The sequence below is a fragment of the Xenopus laevis genome, chromosome 5S (genome assembly GCF_017654675.1).
Source record: "Xenopus laevis strain J_2021 chromosome 5S, Xenopus_laevis_v10.1, whole genome shotgun sequence".
NCBI classification, from domain to species: domain Eukaryota; kingdom Metazoa; phylum Chordata; class Amphibia; order Anura; family Pipidae; genus Xenopus; species Xenopus laevis.
The window spans coordinates 48,655,217-48,680,475 of record NC_054380.1 but is presented as its reverse complement, the minus strand read 5'-3'; the positions used below and the strand labels follow the sequence as shown (position 1 = coordinate 48,680,475).

Below are 25,259 nucleotides of genomic sequence, written 5' to 3'. Positions count from 1 at the left end.
AAACTGCTTAAAAAACGATATTACACTAAAGGAAATAAAACAGATAAGCTACTAGCAAACCAACTCAAAAAACAAAAAGCCCAAGCCAGAATTAACCACCACACTTCTACGCAAGGGAAATTAACTGATCCTAAAGTAATAGCAGAGGAATTTGCTAAATATTATGCATCCCTGTATAACTAAAAATCTGATTTTTTAGTAAGCTGAAACTTCCCCATCCAACTCAATCACAACTCGAAATGTTGAATGTACCAATTTCAGGGGAGGAGGTTGTACAGGTTATAAACCATCTAAAAACGAACAAATCACCGGGCCCAGATGGGTTTTCTAACTCTTACTATAAAGTATTCACAAAGCTAATAGTACCCCATCTCCTTAAAGTATTCCAAAACATAGTCGATACAGGGTCTGTTAAACAGGAATATCTCCAAGCTCATGTAGTAACAATTCCTAAACCAGGAAAACCTCAAGACTTATGCCAAAAATACCGCCCAATAGCTCTATTGAATACAGACCTTAAGATTTACACCAAACTTCTAGCACAAAGACTTAATCAAATCCTTCCCTCTTTAATAGACCCTAACCAGGTAGGATTCATCCTCCATAGACAAGGCTCAGATAGTACACGAAGGATCCATAATATAACACATATACTGAAAGCACAACAAATCCCTGCGCTGCTGTTATCGCTTGACGCAGAAAAAGCTTTCGATAGGGTCAATTGGGAATACATGGAGGAAACACTTAGACAATACCAACTAGGTCCTACCTTCCTTAAAGCAGTGCTCCCCTTGTATACTAATCCTACAGCGAGGGTTTGCACAGCAGGGGCCCTATCGAACGCTTTCCAAATCCAAAATGGCACGAGACAGGGTTGTCCACTCTCTCCACTCATATTTGCATTACTGATAGAACCTTTACCAGAAACCAGCATCAAATGCGCACAAATATGGGACCCTTGGCATCCTACCCAAGAACCACAGGAGTGATGCTTATTAAAAGCCAAAAAGTCTAATACTGTCTTTGGTTGAGTTTATTACTCTTTTTAAGGGTTGATTATCCGATATAACAACATGTACCAGGTCTATGTTCTTTGTTTGATCCATGTACAAATTTTTCTTATTTCACTATTCTTTTTTCTACAGTCTTTTTCCCTTTCCTATTACAAGCGTACAATTTTTACGATGTAATATTTCCTTATTGTGTTAACCGTGCTTATTCAATGATTTACATAGCTCTCATATGTCATTGAGCTTGTAGATTTTGGCTCTGTTTATATTCTTACTATATCAATACACAATAAACTTGCAATTTGAAAAAAAAAAAAACACCGACTGAAATAGAAGAAAAATTTACCATGATGCCCAAAACCCGTATTATTTAAATCTTGCATGTCATATAAACAGGATCTTCTGAAGGACAGTCTTGCTGAAAAAAGTAAATGAACTTTTTGTCCAGCATACTGCCATAAAATGTATCTAAGGCATGACAAACAACTAGCTAGGTAATTCCTCAGCAGTCTTGAAAAGCAAGCCCAAATACATTCAAATGGCACAAAAAATACAGTTCAATACCGGGTCTCAGAACAACAGCTGACATTGGTGGCCAAAAATTGAATATCTGCCAGATCCTGAACTCAAGGAAGATTCGGGGCAGCCGCAGAGATAATTGGCGTGGAGGGGGGTGAGGTAGGGGGCCCGGCTGTACAGCCCGCCCCCACCTAGTTACGTTACTGATGGAAATTATTTGGTTATAAAGGATTTGGAAAAGCAAATGTGTTTATCAAGTTCTTTTCTTTAGTGTATACAAGAGAGGGAGTTTCAAGACCCACTCAATAGGAGGGGGGGCACAGATGGCTCAGCTCAATTCAGTGGGTGACACAGTTGGTATGTAAACATTTCCATAAATATACTGTAAACAAGCCACTAGAACATGAAACAATACATCCTCAAGTACTTATAGAGCTTAGTTCAGATCTGGCCAGACATCTTTTCTGATTTTAGTAGACTCACTTTCATCTAGTATGATACCTATGGATTGAAGGAAGGCAGATGTCATTCTAGTATTTAAAGTATATTCTAGTATAAAAAAGGTAGGACCCTTATCAGAGTGGGGTCAGGTGGTTGATGAGAGCAGGGAAAAAGCAGAAATTCAGAACTGCTAATATTCATCACTCTACACAACCAGGAGGAACCAACCATTTTTTTAATAATAGATGGGTCACTTAGGAGGAACTTCAAAACAGACTTGAATATGTTATGGACAAAGGTCCAGGCCACATGACATTCATCCCAGGGTACTAAACGAGCTTAGATCGGTCTGATTGCCAGACTTCTTTTCTTAAAGGAATTGTTCATTGTAAAACTAAAAACTGGTTAAATAGATAGGCTGTGCAAAATTAAACATGTTTATAATATAGTTAGGCAAAAATGTAATGTATAAAGGCTGGAGTGACTGGATGTCTCACATAATAGCCAGAAGTGCTTTTCAGCTCTCTTGGTTTCCACAGATTGGTTACCAGGCAGATCACTGAAGGCAATCAGTGACTTGAGATGGGGCATCAAGGGGCCAGTTTTTATTTTTACACTGAACTGGTCCTTTAATTTTTCATCCTGGCATGGTGATAAGAGCCTAGCAAATTGCCATTTGTGATTCAAAAAAGAATACTGTTCTGAATCTGAAACTAAAGATATTTTAGTTCAACATCAGTGGTAGGAAAACGTTTGAAAAAGATAATGAGAGATAGGATAATTGACTAATGAAAAATCACAATATTATGGGGCATATTTATCAAAGTGTAAAATTAGAGCTCAACACAGAAAAACTCACTTTCTATTTATTCCTATGGGATTTTTAGAAACATCATTTGATAAATACACTACAATATGAATGTATATAAAGTGAGCTTTTCTGTGATAAGCTCTAATTTCACACTGATAAATCTCCAGAGAAAGTGTTTGCCAACATGGTTTTATGCATGACATATCTTGCCGATATGCAGGTGTAGGAACCTCCACTCTGGGATAAAAGAAGATGTGATCTTTTTTAAAGCAATTGATACTGTACCACACAGAAGGCTAATGGTTAAATTAAGGAATATTGGCCTGCAACATAGTATTTGTACTTGGACAGAGAACTGGCTAAAAGATAAATTACAAAGAGTGGTGTTACTTAGAATATTATCTAATTGGACCATTGTTATTAGTGAAGTACTGCAAGACACATACAAGAGTCCTCTGCACTCAACCCATTATCAATATATTTAAGACAGAGACATTTTGTGCATACTGCTACTAAAAAATGCCTTACCCTTTAAACAAAACAGGGATTGTTTGTCCATATATTGCAATATATTTAAGCTGGCCAACTACGTCAAAGTCATCCCATATCTGGCCAGTCCTACGCTTAATTTTCATCTGATTCATTAAGAATTCTATTGCTTCATTATACATTTTACAAAGGGACTAGGTTTTACCTGCAACTTAACTTGCTGCTTTCAAAGTAAACCTCCATACTTGGCTGCCCTTTTATTAGACACCAGTGGGATCACCTGACTATAGCTGGGAAGGGTGGGAGCTACAACATAGAGCTGGTCACTGCTCTTGTATAACTATAACAAACAAGGGAAAGTTGTGCTCACCACTATTTTTTAAAAACATTAGGCGGGGGTGCAATGAGGCTGTGACCACAAAATACATATAGACACATACAAGAGTCCTCTGCACTCAACCCATTATCAATATATTTAAGACAGAGACATTTTGTGCATACTGCTACTAAAAAATGCCTTACCCTTTAAACAAAACAGGGATTGTTTGTCCATATATTGCAATATATTTAAGCTGGCCAACTACGTCAAAGTCATCCCATATCTGGCCAGTCCTACGCTTAATTTTCATCTGATTCATTAAGAATTCTATTGCTTCATTATACATTTTACAAAGGGACTAGGTTTTACCTGCAACTTAACTTGCTGCTTTCAAAGTAAACCTCCATACTTGGCTGCCCTTTTATTAGACACCAGTGGGATCACCTGACTATAGCTGGGAAGGGTGGGAGCTACAACATAGAGCTGGTCACTGCTCTTGTATAACTATAACAAACAAGGGAAAGTTGTGCTCACCACTATTTGCAGGTAAAACCTAGTCCCTTTGTAAAATGTATAATGAAGCAATAGAATTCTTAATGAATCAGATGAAAATTAAGCGTAGGACTGGCCAGATATGGGATGACTTTGACGTAGTTGGCCAGCTTAAATATATTGCAATATATGGACAAACAATCCCTGTTTTGTTTAAAGGGTAAGGCATTTTTTAGTAGCAGTATGCACAAAATGTCTCTGTCTTAAATATATTGATAATGGGTTGAGTGCAGAGGACTCTTGTATGTGTCTATATGTATTTTGTGGTCACAGCCTCATTGCACCCCCGCCTAATGTTTTTAAAAAATAGTGGTGAGCACAACTTTCCCTTGTTTGTTATAGTTATACAAGAGCAGTGACCAGCTCTATGTTGTAGCTCCCACCCTTCCCAGCTATAGTCAGGTGATCCCACTGGTGTCTAATAAAAGGGCAGCCAAGTATGGAGGTTTACTTTGAAAGCAGCAAGTTAAGTTGCAGGTAAAACCTAGTCCCTTTGTAAAATGTATAATGAAGCAATAGAATTCTTAATGAATCAGATGAAAATTAAGCGTAGGACTGGCCAGATATGGGATGACTTTGACGTAGTTGGCCAGCTTAAATATATTGCAATATATGGACAAACAATCCCTGTTTTGTTTAAAGGGTAAGGCATTTTTTAGTAGCAGTATGCACAAAATGTCTCTGTCTTAAATATATTGATAATGGGTTGAGTGCAGAGGACTCTTGTATGTGTCTATATGTATTTTGTGGTCACAGCCTCATTGCACCCCCGCCTAATGTTTTTAAAAAATAGTGGTGAGCACAACTTTCCCTTGTTTGTTATAGTTATACAAGAGCAGTGACCAGCTCTATGTTGTAGCTCCCACCCTTCCCAGCTATAGTCAGGTGATCCCACTGGTGTCTAATAAAAGGGCAGCCAAGTATGGAGGTTTACTTTGAAAGCAGCAAGTTAAGTTGCAGGTAAAACCTAGTCCCTTTGTAAAATGTATAATGAAGCAATAGAATTCTTAATGAATCAGATGAAAATTAAGCGTAGGACTGGCCAGATATGGGATGACTTTGACGTAGTTGGCCAGCTTAAATATATTGCAATATATGGACAAACAATCCCTGTTTTGTTTAAAGGGTAAGGCATTTTTTAGTAGCAGTATGCACAAAATGTCTCTGTCTTAAATATATTGATAATGGGTTGAGTGCAGAGGACTCTTGTATGTGTCTATATGTATTTTGTGGTCACAGCCTCATTGCACCCCCGCCTAATGTTTTTAAAAAATAGTGGTGAGCACAACTTTCCCTTGTTTGTTATAGTTATACAAGAGCAGTGACCAGCTCTATGTTGTAGCTCCCACCCTTCCCAGCTATAGTCAGGTGATCCCACTGGTGTCTAATAAAAGGGCAGCCAAGTATGGAGGTTTACTTTGAAAGCAGCAAGTTAAGTTGCAGGTAAAACCTAGTCCCTTTGTAAAATGTATAATGAAGCAATAGAATTCTTAATGAATCAGATGAAAATTAAGCGTAGGACTGGCCAGATATGGGATGACTTTGACGTAGTTGGCCAGCTTAAATATATTGCAATATATGGACAAACAATCCCTGTTTTGTTTAAAGGGTAAGGCATTTTTTAGTAGCAGTATGCACAAAATGTCTCTGTCTTAAATATATTGATAATGGGTTGAGTGCAGAGGACTCTTGTATGTGTCTATATGTATTTTGTGGTCACAGCCTCATTGCACCCCCGCCTAATGTTTTTAAAAAATAGTGGTGAGCACAACTTTCCCTTGTTTGTTATAGTTATACAAGAGCAGTGACCAGCTCTATGTTGTAGCTCCCACCCTTCCCAGCTATAGTCAGGTGATCCCACTGGTGTCTAATAAAAGGGCAGCCAAGTATGGAGGTTTACTTTGAAAGCAGCAAGTTAAGTTGCAGGTAAAACCTAGTCCCTTTGTAAAATGTATAATGAAGCAATAGAATTCTTAATGAATCAGATGAAAATTAAGCGTAGGACTGGCCAGATATGGGATGACTTTGACGTAGTTGGCCAGCTTAAATATATTGCAATATATGGACAAACAATCCCTGTTTTGTTTAAAGGGTAAGGCATTTTTTAGTAGCAGTATGCACAAAATGTCTCTGTCTTAAATATATTGATAATGGGTTGAGTGCAGAGGACTCTTGTATGTGTCTATATGTATTTTGTGGTCACAGCCTCATTGCACCCCCGCCTAATGTTTTTAAAAAATAGTGGTGAGCACAACTTTCCCTTGTTTGAAGTACTGCAAGGCCATTTGCTTTTTAACCTGTCTACTAAATTGTGTAAAACAAGTTCCTTGTATGATGCTTCCACTTTGCAGAGCAACTTGACAAAATTAGAAAACCGAGCAGCAAACTGGAGGCTCAATGTTTAAGTGCAAGTTTATGCCTTTTGGTATAAATAATATAAATGTGAGTTTTTGACTAATTTAATTGATTATTGTTGGGAACGCCCTGAATTGAGAAGAATCTGTGTTTTTTGTAGATAACAAGTTATCTAATTCCAGGCAGTGTCATTCCTTGGCAAATAATTATAAAGTAAATTGCCAGACTAATTTAATTTCCTTTTATGAGAAGGTGAGCAGGGACATTGATTCTTGGGGGCAAATTTACTTACCTCCAAAATCCGCCAGCGTTGGCTTTGAGCACATCACAACACTTCGCCAGGTGTAAATTTGCCTGGACAATGCTACTTCACGAAGATCCGAAGTTGGGCACAGGGTACCGAACGCTTGCGAAGCTGCGCTAGCGAAAATACGATCAGCAGTTCGAAGTTACGCTAGCGTTGGCTAATTTGCATACGGCGTGCAGTTAAAGTATAATGCCCGTATATGCTTCAGCAAATACATTACACTACACAAGGCCAGGGAACCTTAATTCAATTATATAGAGTTGTTATAATGCCCTACACATGTACCCACAGTATAGTTTAGGTGCCATATGTTATCAAATGTAGGGGGGAAGGAGGGTACCCCAAAACAAAAAATTTGATCTTTTTCAGCCTATCACCCTTAAAAAAGTAAAAGACTTAGAAAAATTGGCAACTTTTTTTTGACAAGCTCCTATCTACTCTATTGCACTTTGTCTGATCTGAGCTGGCGAAGTAAACTCTGGCGCAAGAGGTAGCGTTCAGAATCAAATCAAAAACTTAGTGAATTTGCATAGTAACGCTTTTTCGACAGAGCGAAAATTCGCCTGGCGTTAGAGTGCGAATTTCCACCAGAGTCTATCTCCTTTGCTAGCGAAATTATGCCAGCAACCGTTAGTAAATTGGCAAAGTGCCAAAATGACGTCACACTGCCTTGGAAGGCAGTGGATGTTATCTACATAGTCTTTGCTAAAGCAGTTGCTACAGTGCCACACAGAAGGTTATTGGTTTAATAAAGGAATGTTTTGCTGCATCGTAGTCTTTGTACTTAGATAGAAACTGGCTAAAAGATTAGTGTTGTAAGTGAAATATCGCATGGCTCTATACTTCCTTTGCTTTTCAACTTGTTTATTAATGACCTGGAGTACTGTTCGTATTTTTGCTGATGATATTAAATTGTGCAGAACTATGCAGGATGCTGCCACTTTGCAGAGTGATTTGACTAAATTGGAAAACTGGGCAGCAAACTGGAAAATGAGGTTCAATGTTGATAAATGCAAGGTTATGCCCATTGGAAAAAATAATATAAATGCAAGTTATACACTAAACTATTGATAGTTCCCTTAAATGAGAAGGATCTAGGGGGTTTTGTGGATAACAAATTCTGGGTAGTGACATTCTGTGGCCACAAAAGCAAATAAAGTATTGTCTTGTATAAAAAAAGGACATAAACTCAAGGGATGAAAACATAATTTTGTCCTTTTGTAGGTCTCTGGTAAGGCCTCACCTGTCCTTAAGAGCAATATAAATGAGCTGTAGAGAGTGTAGAGAATAGGAACAAAACTGATTAAAGGGATGGGGAAAAAAATTATGAGGGTGGACGGTCACGGTTGTGGTTGTTTTCTCTGGAAAAAAGACAATTGAGAGGGGACATGATTATACTTTACAAGTACATTAGAGGACATTATAGACAAATAGCAGGGGACCTTTTTACCTATAAAGAGGATCACCATACCAGAGGCCATCCCTTCAGACTAGAGGAAAAGAACTTTCATTTGAAGCAGCGTAGGTGGCTCTTCACAGTGATGCACTGCCGGATGATGTTGTGATGGCTATCAATGATTTATTGGCCAATCATAATATCCAAGGCTATTGTGATACTAAAATCTATAGTTAGTGTATGGAGGGGTCAGTGTTTGTGTGTAGGGATGGGCGAATTTGACCTGTTTCGTCAAAAATACAAGTCTATGTGCATAATTTCCACAGCGAAAGAAGGCGAAAAAATTCGCCCATCCCTATTTGTGTGTATGGATGCTGGGTTCCATTTGGAGGGGTTGAACTTGATGGACTTTATTGCAGTGCCAACCCCAAAATGTGTTTTTTGCTTTAAACATTTCTTCAGACAGTTTGTTATATGCAAAGTACAGAGGACACAAACAGGGAGTTAACACAGAAAAGTTGTGACTATATATCTGTTAGTCTGTGCAAGTGTTTCTCTGTGATGCTGTGTTTGTGTGTTATTGTGACTTGGTGAGTACCTCTGATCTGCTATAATCTGCATGTATGAGTGCGTTAGATACTGTGCTTGTATGCTGTGACTTTTTCTAAGAGACCCTCTGTATAATGGGTTTGTATATTTCTGTGAGTTTTATTCTACGGGTTCATGTGAGCTTATCTAATCAGATAAACTTTTGTATTTTTTTATGTAACAGGTGTAGTCTTTCAAAAATTGTAGAATTTACTGTGACATCTTTCTATTTTTCATATTCTGAACTGAATATTCCTTAAAACAACATGCATTGGTTTAATTATTCATAATACAGAAGTGCATGCACAAGAAGCAATATATAAATAAAAATAAACATACATAACTACATCACAGAGGTGCACACTAAACATAAAAACCAGGTGCAAGAAAAGCTAAAACTAAAGTTCTGCATCTGCAGGTCTTTGAATATGATTAAATAAATATTTTTATTTGCCAAAGTCCTTTCTCAAGGACATGCATATCACATTATATATTCATACATGAGATATCATCATTATCACACATGGTTATTTTAAGCCATCTGATTTGATTTAAGTTCTTTTGAACATACATCTGAGGACGGTAGACTGAATGTCATTCAAGAGTATTGCAATCCTCCAAATGCTACAACATACTACGGTAAATATTTTAAGGACATGCCAAGCTTCTAAATGAGATTTAGAGAAAGTAAGAGAGGAGGATAGGAAATTATAAAAAAAAAAAGAAAGATGTATGATCATGCCATTTGTGACAGTGCAACCCTAAAGCTAGAAAAAATAGTAAGATATGGGGGTCTATTGGATAAATTATATCGGTGATGAAGGAAATCTTAGATAATAATATAAACATAATGTGGCTAAGGGGAAATAACCTGCAAAACATGTGGGGGTCTATTGGATGATGACTGTTAGTGATGAAGAAAATCTTACCTAATAATAATAATAATAGTTTGGTGAAGTGCAAATAACCTTCAAACTAAATAACATTTATATAGAAACATAATAAACAGCCGTTATATAGAAATCCTGAGTTCCCGCTTAGCTTACATGATAACGGTTTTAAACAGGCCTTTGGAATTTCGAAGCCAAGATTAAAACATGTATTGATAAAAAAACATTGGATGAGGGACTTAAAACTAATTGGAATAGAGGTCAGAGAATTAACTACCTTTGAATCCCTGTGTGCTAGAGAAGGGAATATTCCACATCAGATCTCTGTATTCTATAAGTTAATAAACAGCTTGAAATGCACAGACCGACCAACTTATGCAAATCAATGGGAGGCTGAACTGGATACGACTTTTAGTGATTCTGAGTGGGCCCACATTTACCAAACTAATTCCCGCTGTTCTATTAGTAATAAATACCAAGAGTACTCCTTTAAATTGCTATCACGGTGGTATAGAACTCCTGTGAGGCTGAAACAAATGGGTCTGTGTTCAGACAATTTATGTTGGAGGTGTAGGATGGAAAGAGGAACTTTATCACATATTTGGCTTAATTGCTCAGTGTTAAACTCTTTTTGGGTACATGTATTGTCAGACTGTAAAAGTATAACTGGAATTCAACTACCTAAATCCCCGTCGACCCTACTATTGTTGCACAAGATTGAATCTTTTGACCCCTCAAGGACAAAATTATTGATACAGCTCCTGATGGCAGCAAAGTCCTTAATTCCAATACATTGGAGGAGCTTACAGCCACCTACTAGAGAGGAGTGGTATAAAGTGGTGAGTGAGATATATCAAATGGAGGAATTGACGGCATATATAAATAACACCCATGAGAAATTTGCGGCCACATGGTTCTTATGGATGCAATTTCTAGGAAATAAAGGTGAAACAAGTGCTCATTGACATGATGTAGCTTGAAAGTGTTACTATAAATTTTAGACTATTTTATATGGACATATTGCCTTGCCTTACTTATTTCGTTATTTTTTTTTGTGTTTTCTTTTAATTATTCATTCTTTCTTTATTTTTATTTCTCTGTCCTGTATTTTATTTCTTTATATTGAAATGTATACAGTCAAAAACGATTGCATTAACTGAAATATTGTTTATTTATGCAATGGGATACATGTAACAGATGCTTTTATACAAATATGTCGACAATTTTATTTCAATAAACACGTTTTTTGAATGAGAGAAAAAAAAAAAAAAAGAAACATAATAAACAAATCTATAGACAACCCAATGAAACATTTTTTTTCAGATGTGCAAAATACAAGGCCCCTAGACAGTATATTTATAGTACCGTAGGTCAATTGTGGGCAAAAATATTTAATGAGAATTGACCAAATGTATGAGAAAAAATGCCTTGTGTACAGAGTGTTTTAAGACCTTTGTGAGCCTTTGGCAAAGCGCCAAATGGTGGGTCCATATTAGTGTACCGGGCACAGCAATTATATTTTTTAAACCATGCCCATGTTTTGGCCACACCCCTAAATATAATGCCCATTTTAATACAACGCAACCCAGATTAGCCACTATAATTAGTATAAAAAAAGAATAATGCTTTATTAACCCCAGAAGTGCCAATTTAATCCCTAAGTAAAATGTATAATAGGAATATTAACCCTTGACATGCCAGTATAATAATATACAACATAAATAACTACCATATAAACCCTAGGAGTGCCAGTATAAATACAGAAAATAATCATAATAATTACCACAGAAGTGCCAAAACAATTACTATAGAAAGTGGATAAACAGCATAATAACCCTAGCTGTGGTACTATAATCACTGTAGAAATGGCCAAAAAGCAATCCATCAACCCCAGACTGCCAGTAAGATCACTGAAAAATGTCCAATAAGCACTCCATTAACTCCATACATACTAGTGAGATCAGTGGATAGATTGAAAGCATTACCTTACACTTGTACAAGCAGAATACCAGTAGTGAGGATTTGTTCTTTCCTTCTGCTCCCATTGCCATTTGGTGAATTTTCTCTCTCTCTATGCCGGCTGAGTACGCTGCAGAAAAATCCAAGATTGGCTGTGCATTCCACTGTGGAACGCACAGCCCTTCACAAAATACAGAAGAATGGCAGGGTTAAGTAGGGTGAGGGAGCAAGGAGGGCAGCGGAAGGGAAATAAGTTATATTAAAGAACCCTTCTGGCACAATTTCCCTCTTGAACCAGTTGGCCCTATGGTTAAAGCAGCCCTGCTTGTGGACTCTGCGAGTATCTGGGTAATGACCAATTGTTATTACTCACAGACAGTGTTCAGCATTTCAAAGAAGTCCAAAATAAGGATTTATCTTGCTGGGTTCATTTCAATTAAGAGTTCGGTGCCTCAAGTCTAAAGTGGTGACCTCTTGTTCTTTTCTATGTGAAAAATAACTGGTCACAAGCCTGGATTTAGATTCATGCAGCCCTGGCCCAGTTGGTCCCTGTGCCCACTCTTTGCCCACCTCACATGCACAGGAGGGGGGAGCTGGAGCGCTGGGGATTTTTTAAAAAGCTATGAAATGTTGATACTTCTGGGCATCGTGCAACCCCTGCTGCACTGGGTCTTTGTGCACTTCCCATAAATGTGAATAAGTATAATTTTTTTTGTGCAAACCACAATTTGTTGTGTACTCTGCACTCAAAAATTGACAAAAGATTGTTCTTAAGGACTATGGCCTACAACAACAGAAAGGATGAGACCTCTGTAGTACTGCACTAACAACACTGGCCCAATTACAAAATGTTACATTTACTATAAACATTTTAAGGACAAGCAAAGCTTTTAAATAAGATTTAGAGAAAGTAAGAAAGGATATGAAAGTATAAAAAGAAGAAAAATAATAAGAAAAAACATTTTGTATTTTATATTTTAGGTACCAAACTAATAAAAATGCTCTTCCTTACATCTGTCTGTCCCTTACTTAACAAACCCAAGGTCACTTCTGCATATTTAGATTTATATCTAAAAGTAAAGAATGCAATTGACTCTATAATACAATTACCCACATATTACAACTTTACCATCTAATTATAATGCATGTTAAATGCTGTTTTTCTTCCCAAGTTAAACTGCATGGCACTCTCTGTGATATATATAAATGCATATAAAAAGATCTAGTGCATGCCCCTTCAGCTATGAAGACTGTGAAAGTTTTTATTAAAAAGTAATAGGTTGGCTTGGGCCTTAGTCATCAAGGCTTTGGAAAGCCCTATGTGTAGGTTTACAAATCTTTTCTTTTGGTTATCATTTTACAGACAAATGCCTGTGCCTACTAAGCAGAATCCATTCCAGTTTTGGTTATCATCTTACCATGATTCCAGGAATTAAAGATTTCCCCCATGCTAGCTCTTCAAGAGAGACTTGCCTTCCTCAGGACAAATTTGGATACCCTTCAGTAAAATTTACAGAAGGCTCAACTTAACTTCAGATACTTCACTGACAAAAAAAGAAATCCTAATCCAGAAGTCTGACTATCTACTTTCAACCGGAGTCTTGCCTGTCCACCTAAAAAGTTGGCACAATGTTTTTATTGGTCCCTTAAGCTGGCCATAGATGCAAAGACCATTCTGATCAAATAAAGTAGTAAAATAACAGATCAGCCAATGTACTATCTCTGACAGCAATTGTACGATAGTTATGACTGACAAAGCTAGTCACAGTCTCCCACTGAAAATGGTACCATCGCCAATACATGCAGAGATATTATCGGTAGGCGACAGAAATTTTCGAACCTGTTCGATCGACAAAACGACCGATCTCCGCCAGACGAAAAATGGCGGGACTCCCCACACACGGTCCGAAAATCGTATGAATGCACGATTTTTATGATCGGATCATTGCGTCTATGGCCAGCTTAAATCTATTTTTCTACAGATTGCTGTGGTAATTTACATGTGCATCCAGTATTTCAAAGTTTAAGCTTTTTGTTCCAAAACAGTTTCCAAATTGTGTCTCTTCTCCATCAGATCCTATCAGTTCAAGAAAAATTTGATTTGGAATCAATTGTGGGCAGTAGTGGATTAATGAGACACCTAGGTTACACTTTCCACAGGCTCCCTGGTACATGCCAGTGAAATTATCCTGACCTGGTGTAGAGAGCTTGAGTGAAGACATGCCTAAATCTGCATGTAAAGACAAATAATAATTTTAAAAAGAAAGCTAGATGGGCCTCTGATCACACTAGACCATTAGGCTATAGCCTAGGTAAGCCTATGCATTAAAAAGACCCTGATGGTGGGCTCTATCTGTACAAAAGTACCATTACCTTATTAAATAGAAGGCTTTTGGTCCAGAGGGTAACTCTACAGAATCTACCATCTATGTCCATGCTCCTCAACTGTTAAGAATGATGCACAAATGCTATTTAAGGTCAGTTCTACCTAGGGATTGGAGCTCGGACATTGTTAATGTCACGTTGTACAAGTGCCTTCTTTAAACCTGCATACGGTAATTCTTTGACCTTTTTCTGCTGACCTTTGATTGTTTGACCTTGCTGTTCAGATCTTTGCCATGTACTGCATTTGGATTGCCATGTCACTTCTGGTTTGATCTCTGCCTGCGTTTCACTACACTCTATGTCACAGAGTAACCCTTTAGAAATGAAAAATAACAAAAGTGGTATAAAGGTGGTATAAAGGTGACACCTTTGTTTAATAGTAAGCTTTCAAAACATTAAAGTTTTCAAGCTGATTACAATTAAGCTGTGTCGCTCTCTGATATATACACTGCATACTGCATATATATATATATATATATATATATATATATATATATATATATATATCTATATATATATATATTATACATAATATGATGCAAATAGAAAAGGCTGCTAGTTAGGATAAAGTAATGATAATGGGGGGATTTTAATTACCTAGATATTGACTGGAGCAACAGTACTGCCAGATCAGTTAATGGGAACAAGTTTATATACTTGTTGCATGACAATTTTATGGCACAGGTTGTTGAGGAGCCAACCAGAAAAAAATGCTATTCTGGACCTAGTGATCTCAAATGCAAAAAACAAATATACATTGGGGCAACAAAAAACATGAATTTCAGAATAGCTAATTTTAGTGCCTTGAGGGCTGCCCTTCAAAGCATTGATTTGGGCATTAAGTTTTCAACTAAAAACACAGAACATAAATGGTTGTCATTTAAAATGATATGAAATCATTACTGTTCTCAATTTACTCCCTTAAGGAGTAAATGTAGAAGCTTTAAGAATCACCCTATGTGGCTTTATATAGGAGTAAAGAAGTTAATAGGAAAGTAGAGAAAGGCACTTAAAAACTACAAGTCTGTTGGGACAGAAGCTGCAGTATGAATATAAACACTATAATAAATGTTGTAAATCAGCAATCCGGAAGGCAAAGAAAGGAAATGAAGAGTGCATTGCGGCAGAGGCTAAGACTAACCCCAAAATGTTTTTTAAATATATTAATAGTAAAAAGATACAGGTTGAGAGTGTTGCTGCTTTCAATAATGGTACCAGTATGGCTTGTAACAGACACAGAAAAGGCAAATGTGCTAAATCAGTTATTTTCTTCAGTGTATACAATAGAGGAGTCTGAGTTCCCAGATTCACTTCATAGCTGTACTGATGGCTCAGCTCAATCAAGTCAGTGGCTGACTCGGGATATGATCCATAAGCTTTAATAAAATTTAATATAATCAAGGCTCCAGGGCCTGATGGCATACACTCCCGGGTACTAAGAGACCTTAGTTCCGTTTCAGACCAGCCCCTATTTCTGATTTTCTCAGATTTGCTTTCATCTGGTATGGTACCTATGGATTGGAGAAAAGCTGAAGTAATTTCAAAATTTAAAAAGGGATTACGATCTCAGCCTGGCAATTATAGGCCAGTAAATTTGACATCTATGGTGGGCAAATTATTTGAAGGCTTGTTAAGGGATCACATTCAAAATTTTGTGCTAGTGAATGGCATTATGAGCAGCAATCAGCATTGCTTTATGAAGGATAGTTCATATTACACAAATTTGATTGCTTTTTAATATGAGCTAAGTAAGATGCTGGATAGTGTGGGGGGGGCAGTAGATGTGATCTATTTGGATTTTGTTAAAATGTTTGATACCGTGCCCCACAAACGTCTGCTTTCTAAACTAAAGTCTGTTGGGTTTAATGAATTTGTTTGCACATGGATAGGAAACTAGCTACAGAATCGGGTACGGAGGGTGGTTGTTAATGGTACATCCTCTACTTGGAGTAAGGTTCTTAGTGGGGTCCCTCAGGGCTCGGTATTGGGTCCACTTTTACTTGTTTATTAATGACTATGGAGACGGTATTGTAAGTAACATATCAGTGTTTGTAGATGACACAAAATTATCCAGCCCAATAAATTCCATCCAGGATGTGGCATCCTTGCAACAGGATCTTGACAAACTGGGCAGCTAAGTGGCAAATGAGATTCAATTTTGATACATGAAAAGTCATGCACCTGGGATGTAAAAATATCCAAGCCACTTATACTCTTAATGGGACTGCACTAGGCAAATCCATTATGGAAAAGGACCTTGGAGTCCTTGTAAATGATAAACTTGGCTGTAGCAAGCAATGCCAGTCAGCAGCATTAAGGGCAAATAAGGTCTTGAGCTGTATTAAAAGGGGCATTGATTCACGGCAGGAAGCGGTCATTCTTCCACTTTATAGAGCACTGGTAAGGCCCCATCTAGAATATGCCATACAGTTTTGGTCTCAAACAGGACATTATTGTATTAGAGAGGGTACAGAGAAGGGCAACTAAGCTGGTAAAAGGTATGGAAAATCTTAGCCAAATTGGTGATGTTCACACTGGAATTTTTTCCCCCTCTGGTAAATTGGATAGGCTTCAGATGGGATTTTTTGCCTCCCTCTGGATCAACTAGCAGTTGGGCAGGTTAAAAAAAGAACTTGTCTGTTTTTCAACCTAACTTATTATATGTATATATATATATATATATTGTATACACATACATAAAAAAAATATATATATATTTACCGCAAATCCTACGATCGATCGATTGAAGGAAAGATTCAAACGATAAAATCCTTTGAATGATTCGAATGATTTTAAGCGATCGATCGAAGGATTTTTCTTCAATCAAAAAAAGCTTAGAAAAGTAATGGGGAAGGTCCCCATAGGCTAACATTGTACCTCGGTAGGTTTAAACTACCGAAGTATGTAGTCTAAGTTTTTTTTAAAGAGACAGTAGTTCGACTATCAAATGGTCGAACAGTCGAACAATGTTTAGTTTGAATAGTTCGAATCAAAGTCGAAGGTCGTAGTAGCCTATTCGATGGTCGAAGTACCACAAAAAATACTTCGAAATTCAATGTTTTTTTCATTTGAATCCTTCACTGGAGCTTAGTAAATGTGCCCCACATAGTTAGGACAATAAATCTTTGGACAGAGACAACTTTTTCTAATTTTGGTTCTGTACATTACCACAATGAATTTTAAATGAAACAACTGCAGATTTTCATCTTTAATTCAGTGGGTTGAACAAAAAGATTGCATAAAAAGTGAGGAACTGAAGCTTTTTTCTTGGTCATTCAAGACTATTCCACTTCTTTGCTTTAATAAACTACTGGGTTGCTTTGGCTGTATGTTTTGCGTCATTATGAAACGCCTCCCAATCAATTTGACTGCATTTAGCTGGATTTAAGCAGACAGTATGTCTCTGAACACCTCTTCTGTCCTGTGTCACATCATCGATAAACACTAGTGTCTCAGTGCCACTGGCAGCCATGCACGCCCAAGCCATCACACTGCCTCCTTCATGTTTTACAGATGATGTGGTATGCTTTGGATCATGACCTGTTCTACGCCTTCTCCATACTTTTTTCTTGCCATCAGTCTGGCAGTGGTCTATCTTGATTTTATCTGTCCAAAGAATGTTTTTCCAGAACTGTGCTGGCTTTTTTAGATGTTTTTTTTAGCAAAGTCCAATCTAGCCTTACTATTCTTCAGGCTTATGAGGCTTACGAGTGGCTTGCACCTTGCAGTGCACCAGAGAGAGATTTTGTGTGTGTGTGTGTGTGTGTGTGTATATATATATATATATTGTGCAGGAAATAGAACAAAATACCAGCATCAAGGGTCCTGTGTTGAAAAAAACGTATTGTTTTTTTTTGTTACATGGTATGTATAAGCAACGTTTCGGTTGAACATACTATGTAACAATACAAGTTTTTTTCAGCACAGGATCCTTGGTGCTGGTATTTTGTTCTCAATTATATATATATATATATATCATCATATTCATTCAGCCCATAGATCGAATGACACAAAAAGGGATATGCATGTATGTGTGAGGTGTTAACAAATTCACATAAAGGGCCCATCCTTGCCGCCAGCCCCTGACCTACAGCCTGAATTCACTACATTCCTTGCTGCCAGTCCCTGATTACAGCCTGAATAATCTACACTCCTTACCAACAGCCGACTCTCAGCGTGTGACCGGTCAGGTGGCTTACTACTGGTAAAACCCAAAACTACTTCTATATCATTTTCTTCATGGCTCTCATACATCTCCCACACCAGTTATCTCTCTCTGTCTGTTATTGAGTGCATACTATGTGGGACGCTATAAGAAACACCTTTTACCAAAAAGGAGTAACACTAGCTCCACATTTCCGGGAAACATTCCAAGTTTCTGGTAAGCCTTACAGCATCACTGCATACTAAATATCATTCAGGTTGCACAAACTAAATTTAAAAAATCTGTGTATCATACAAAAACAGATAAGAAATATTTTAAAAAAATACAAAGCTGAAATAACGGTAAAGAGGATCGGGAACTTTAAAGCATTTTTCCTTAAATGGTTTAAGATCACATTGTCCTACCTGTTATTCACATAAGGGAATGTGCCTGCAGAAGCAGGAGTAGAAACTGTGTAAGCAATAAAGAAATCTAAAAGGATTTTCTTTATTCTGTGGTTCTGGCAGGATATAGAGGAGAAAAGTGTCAAAATAGGCATTTTTCTTTTAAAAGAAAGAGTCTCTTCTTCAGGGATTTTATTCATGTAGCAGCATCTGATTTTCAACAAAAGTGAGCTCAGTCACCAGACTAGCTGAACAGAATGACATCACTGTTAGATGCCACGGAAGCTTTGCAGCATTCAGATTTATTTGCATAGATTTTAACCACAACTGTGCACACATTTCAGATCTGCAATATGAATAATTAAGGTAGTGTATATTATTAATAGCCAGATTCTGATTCCTGGAACAAAACATCTAGATTAAGGATGGTGTAACTAGAAATTGCTTTGTTGGTTTTACTTTTAAATTAAATGAATAAATGAGCTTGAGGCTGTCTGGAAATACAAGGATTTGTATTTAGGAATGGTTTTTAAATTTCAAAATAATGCTTCTAAAAAAAATAAAACCACAAGCACACCCAATGCCCCTTAGTTGTTTTAATTACTTTTCTACTAATTCATACATGTTGATACATAATTCTATTATCTAAAAATTCTAGCTATAAAAATTTGAACTTCAAATGTCAGACTAACCAAAGAAGTCTTTCAACTGAATAAAGATACGTAATCACTTAAAGGAGAACTAAACCCCCCCACGGTAATAAGTCCCCACTGCCCCCCCCTCTGCTCGCCCCCCCGCTAAGAGTTACCCCAGAATTGTGTCCATTGTAGGATTACTGACCGCAAATGCATGAGCGCAGCGGAGCTCATGGGCACCATCTTTGGTGCTTCAGTAATCCTTGTATAGTGAGCGGCATATTGATGCATGCGCAGTTGGAGCAGTTTTCCGGTTCGTTACAACTGCGCATGTGCCGGAAGTGACTGAAATTGCTGAAGGGAAGGAAAAAGACCTGAAGATTACAGAAGTGCCAGAAGATGTCGCCCCTGAGCTCCTCTTCGCTCACTCTGCATTTGCGGTCAGTAATCCCACAGGGGACACAAATCTGGGGTAACACTTAGCAGTGGGGAAGCAGGGAGGGGGGCAGTAGAGGGGGGCCAGTGGGGAGTTTTCATCATGGGGGGTTTAAAACTACTGTTAGGCTGGTGGCACACGGCGAGATTAGTAACCAAGAGATTAGTGACCAAGTAATAAATCTTCTCTGCTGCCGGCAATTTATATCCCTGAAATGGCTTTCCACAGGCAAGAATGTGAATGGCATGAGCGTTGCTTCGTTGCCCGAAGTAAGAGCTATGTTTTCAAGTTGAGATACAGGTCACAATAGGTATTTTCTCTGCCGGTGTATCTATGCCAGGAGAAATTTGCTCCCCTTTGCCACATCATGAGCGTTTATGAACAAGCATGGAATTGGGCGCATGGCGGCTTATTAGGTAGCACTTCTCCCTTGCAGGGGTCCTGAGTTTGATTCCAACTTGGGCATTACATGCATGCAATATGTTTGTTCTCCCTGTGTCTGCATGCATTTCCACTGGTACGCCAGTTTCCTCCCCAGCTGCCGCCTGAGGTTCACTATTGTACATAGAAGCAAATATGTAATATCAGCAAAAGGGTTAACTAAAGGTAGCAGTATTTGGTCTTGAAAGATGTACTGCTTATATCTTATCCCTGTGAGATATGAGTTTGCTATAAAAAGAGAAACTCCGTGGCATACCACACCTCCTCTGGCAATGCATTCAATGACTTGAAATGCATTAGATGGGAGGAACTCAGGGAACATTCTGTCTAATGACGTGAAACGTGTTAGATGGAAGGAGCATTATATTATAATCCCGTTCTTTTATTTAGTACTTTTATATTAGTCTTTTATGTCTCATGCACTCCTTTTCCTAATGTGTCTCCTAATCTCCTCCACCATATTTATCTTTATTTTCCTTCTTCTTCAGTTCAGGTTTTTTGCAACATCTTCCTGATCTCTCCTTCTTCACTTTCTCCTTTGCCTTCTTTTTATGATTTAAAATTTAATTCACATAATGAAATTAAAGGGGAATTCCGGCTTCCAAACCAAAAGAAATCCACATAACACAGAAACCCCTAATATACCCATTACAGTTCCCGGTTTCTTCAAAAAGTATGAATAAATGCCATTTTGTATGCTGCAATCCAGCTGGTTAACTATTCTTCTCTTTCTGCATCATTTGAAATCCTGGCAGGGAAGGAGGGACTATACACTGATGTAACAAATTTTAACAAGTTCTCCATAGCTTACAAACAGCATGCAGGAACTACATAACCCACAATGCATTGCACTGTGATGTTCTGTTCCTTATTGAAATCATATGTGCAGGGAATTGTGGGATTTGGAGGATACAGGCCAAGCACAAGATGGCTGCTGATACAAAGTAAAGGTAATCAGCCAGCTCAGCAAAATAGTCAGACAGATCAGAAGGGGAGCAGGTGGCTAGGCTTAGGGTACTGTTCCAAACCATTATAAATCATGAAAAGTCTGCATATCTTTTAATTAATGTATATTGCAAAGTTGCTTGAAATTATGTTTACTTTTCAAAAAGCTTAAGTTATCTTTTTGTGGAGTTACCCTTTGATAAAGAAGTCGTATACATTGTAATTCAAATCTAAAAACAATTTCTGATTTTTAGAACAGTAATGATGAGGCAGACAGTAATATAGATATTGAACAACAATTCTATATTTAATTACCACAGAAGCTAAGAAAGGGGTGGCACTTTCATCATAAAGTTGTTATTCTATTTTTAGGTAGGAACCTGCAATTATTGTACATAAAATTCCCAGGGAAAACAGTTCTTCAGGTTCATCTGCATTAAGTTTTTTCCATTGTTTTGAAACAATTTATTTATGATTTCCTGTAGTGTGGGGGAGTGTAGTTCCAAGTGGAAGTTAGCATTGTTCTTGCTGCTGTCAGTATGTGTGCTGCTAATTTTCAGGATTGAGGACAGCCCGGATTTGTGGAAAGGTCACCTAGGCCCGGGCCTAGGGCGGCAAGATTTTAGGGGGGCGGCATGATGCCCAACCACACCCACACCCACATTGGTTCAAAAAAACTGGGGATGCGCTGGAGATACAATCATTTTTTAAATTTCCCATGTGCCAATCCCCATTGCTCCAGTCCAGATGATGAAAATTTGCACGAATAAAGGGAAGGGGACAGGGGTCGACGAACGGCAGTGGGCCTAGGGGCGCCCACTATGTAAATCCGGCCCTGATTGAGGATGTTTTATAAGACCTACTTTCATGCCCAAAGGAAGAATGAGGGGCTTAGTTGAACTGTTAAAATGATCTGATAACATTGGCAATCACTGCCCAGACTGGTCTTGCCTCTGGGGAGTTCACATCAGTTAGAGGATTTTGGATAGACATTCTGAGGACAAATACCACCAGAAAAAGTATGTATACCCTTGTTTTAAAGTTGCACATAATGGGGATTTTTCTTACCAAAACTGGTATCAATTTTCATTTGCTAATGTGGAGTTAAAGGAAAACTATACCCCTGAACAAATGCAATACCTATAAAACAGCCCATCTGTAAAACACTGCTTCATCTAAATAAACCATTTTCATTCAAATTTTTTGTAGTAGTACATGCCATTAGATAATGCTAAATAAAGTGCTGAGGGCAGTCTCCCGGTTCATTCAAATTTTTAAAAATAATTTCCATTATTAAAACAGTACCTTGTAATAAAACAATACCTTGTACTTGATCCCAACTAAGGTATAATTAATCCTTATTGGAAGCCAACCCACCTTATATTTAATGTTTACATGATTTTCTAGTAGACGAGGTATAAAGATCCAAATAGCCGAAAGATCCATTTTCTATAAAACCCCAGGTCTGAATAACAGGTCCCATACCTGTATCTGAAGTATTATTAGTTCAACACATTGTTTCCTAGTAAATTCCTCGAATGGTTGTAACATACAGTATCTCCCAGGGCCAATGTTGCAATTTGGATTAAATTAGCATCAATCCAAGGTTGCAAAAAAGGTCTTTATAAATACACCAGTAAACCCTCAAAGTAATGCTGCTCTGAGTCCTGTCAAAAGAAACACTGCATCTCTATCCTTCTATTGTGTATACATGGGCTTCTGTATCAGACTTCCTGTTTTCAGCATAAACCTCCAGGGCTAGGGCTTGAGCATGCTCAGTTTGCTCCTCTCCCCTTTCCCCCACCCTCCTCCCATCCCTGCTGTAATCTGAGCCCAGAGCTATGAGTGAGCAGGGAGACTCAGGCAGGAAGTGATGTCACAACAAGCTATTATGGCAGCTGCTATCCTAAACAAATAGAGCGTTTCTAGAACTGTTTACTCAGGTATAGTAAAGCATTCTGCAGAATAAATATAGTGTTATAGCTTGCACTATTGTGGGTAATCTATTGGCAATAAACTACCTCAGTAGCTTTCTTTCTCCTTTAAATTGGTTTTGGGACAGTTTTGATATTAATGAAGAATAGTTTTTTGAATTTATATCTTTATAATATTTATATCTTTATAATATTCTAGGGGTTCAAATTGTTATTTGAAGTTTTGCTTCCGAAACTACCATTTATTTGTGTTTTGGAATCATTGATCTTATAGTCAGAGAGGATCTGAAATTCTAATTCTAGAAAAGCCCTGTGAACACCTTCCTTCATGGAGCAAAAAAGCATCAGTATAGAAATAGAGGCAGTTGCTACTTCATCCTGAGAACAATGATTTTATTCTATAAATACCACGGCAAATTTGAAAGTTAAACAACATCTAATACATTTAAACAACAACAAAAAACATCTCAAACTTTTATTCAGTAATTTTATTTTACTTGGGTCATCCAAACACAGCAGAAAAAAACAATACCACTCAAGACAGCCCATGCAGGCAAAAACAAGAACACCTGTCTGAATCACTTCCCACATGGGTTGGATTTCAACCCAAAAATGCAGACATTTATGAGCTGAAATCTGCCCCCTGTGAACAGACATAGGAGGTTGCCATTAAAAAACACAGGTAGTGCACATGGTATAAAACACTGCTACCAACCTTATGCTTAAACATTTCTCTGCAATGAAACAACAGCGACATTAACAATGTAAAGCAGCACAAAATACAAAGGTTCAGGAGCATAACTACAATTCTCATTTTACAAAGCTAGAAAATCTTAAAGTATCGATCAAGACCTATTATTTATTAAACGTAATCTAACATTTGCTAAACATTACAGAACCACATGAGAAAAAACATGTTTATTCAAATATATGCCAGTTTTAACATTTTCTTCTCTAACTTTATTTACTTAAAGGGATACTGTCGTGGAAAAACATGTTTTTTACAAAATGTATCGGTTAATAGTGCTACTACAGCAGAATCCTGCATTGAAATCCGTTTTTCAAATCAAGAAATGGATTTTTTTATATCTAATTTTAAAATTTGCTATGGGGCTAGACATTTTGACATTTCCCAGCTGCCCTCAGGTCATGTGACTTGTGCTCTGATAAACTTCAGTCACACTTTACTGCTGCACTGCAAGTTGGAGTGATGTCATTACCCCTCCCTCCTACAAGCTGCTGTAATGTAAATAGAGCCTTGTCTGCTGAGCCTGTCAATTGAACAATAGGCAGGAATCAAGATAAGCTCCCACTGACACCACTTCAGAAGGACTGAAATAAGATAGTCCTGTGATCACTGCCCCCACTTACGTTTCAAAAAATAAATATATATATATATATATATATATATATATATATATATATATATATATATATATATATATATATATATATATATATATACATATATGTATATATACACACACACACACAATTCAATTTGGGCACTGGAAAAAATATTTTATATAGATAGTTTATTATATTTGTTTACACAAAAATAAATGGCAGAAACACAGGAGTACACTCACAGGACTGGTGACAGGGAATAGAAAAAAAGGATAAAATAAGGAGGACATACTTGAAAACCAGAGGAAGTCTAGGAAGGGTTAAAATAGCTCAGGAGAAAGGAGGCAGTAAGTAGTTAATGTAAAAAGAAGTATTGCAGGCAGGAAAGGAGCAAGGTCTGTGTGAGGTGGATAGCAGAGGGAACTCACAGCTCCTTTACCTCATCTAGTAACCAGTAAAACTAACTAGGAAGGCGGCAAGGAGAGAAAGTTCCCCTCACCAAAGGAAAGCAGAGAACAAACTTACAGAACGGCAGGAGCTTGGATAGTGTCAGTGGGAGGAGAGGCTGCTAGTGCAGCTGTAGAGCAGGCAGAACGTAGGAAAGTGAAAGTAATTGCTTCTCTGCAAAACATGTGACCTCTCTCCTCCAAACATCAGACGCATGGGCAGAGAGGGGAGGGGGAGTGTACAGCTAGATTCTCATGTCGTAGTGCGACCTGGCTTTTCATTACAGAGTGGCTGCCTCCAAACACACAGGTAATGCTGTGCCTGCTGTTAGAGCAGCACAGGATGAATGTGTAATGAGCAGAAATGGAAGCCCCCATGACAAAATACAAACTAAAATAATTTATGCATGGATTTGTGGATTAACATTTTATTTGCCAGACAGTGTTTATGCATGTGTGTTTTTTATAAAAATGCAAAAAAAAATTTTTTTTAAAATGACGACAGA

At 37.6% G+C, this 25,259-nt stretch overlaps 1 protein-coding gene across 3 annotated transcripts in view; it reads right to left on the bottom strand.

Moving 5' to 3' along the window:
- Positions 1-25,259, bottom strand: part of sash1.S (SAM and SH3 domain containing 1 S homeolog) — a 197,726-nt gene that overhangs the window by 151,605 nt on the left and 20,862 nt on the right. The gene's annotated exons all lie outside the window — the stretch shown is intronic.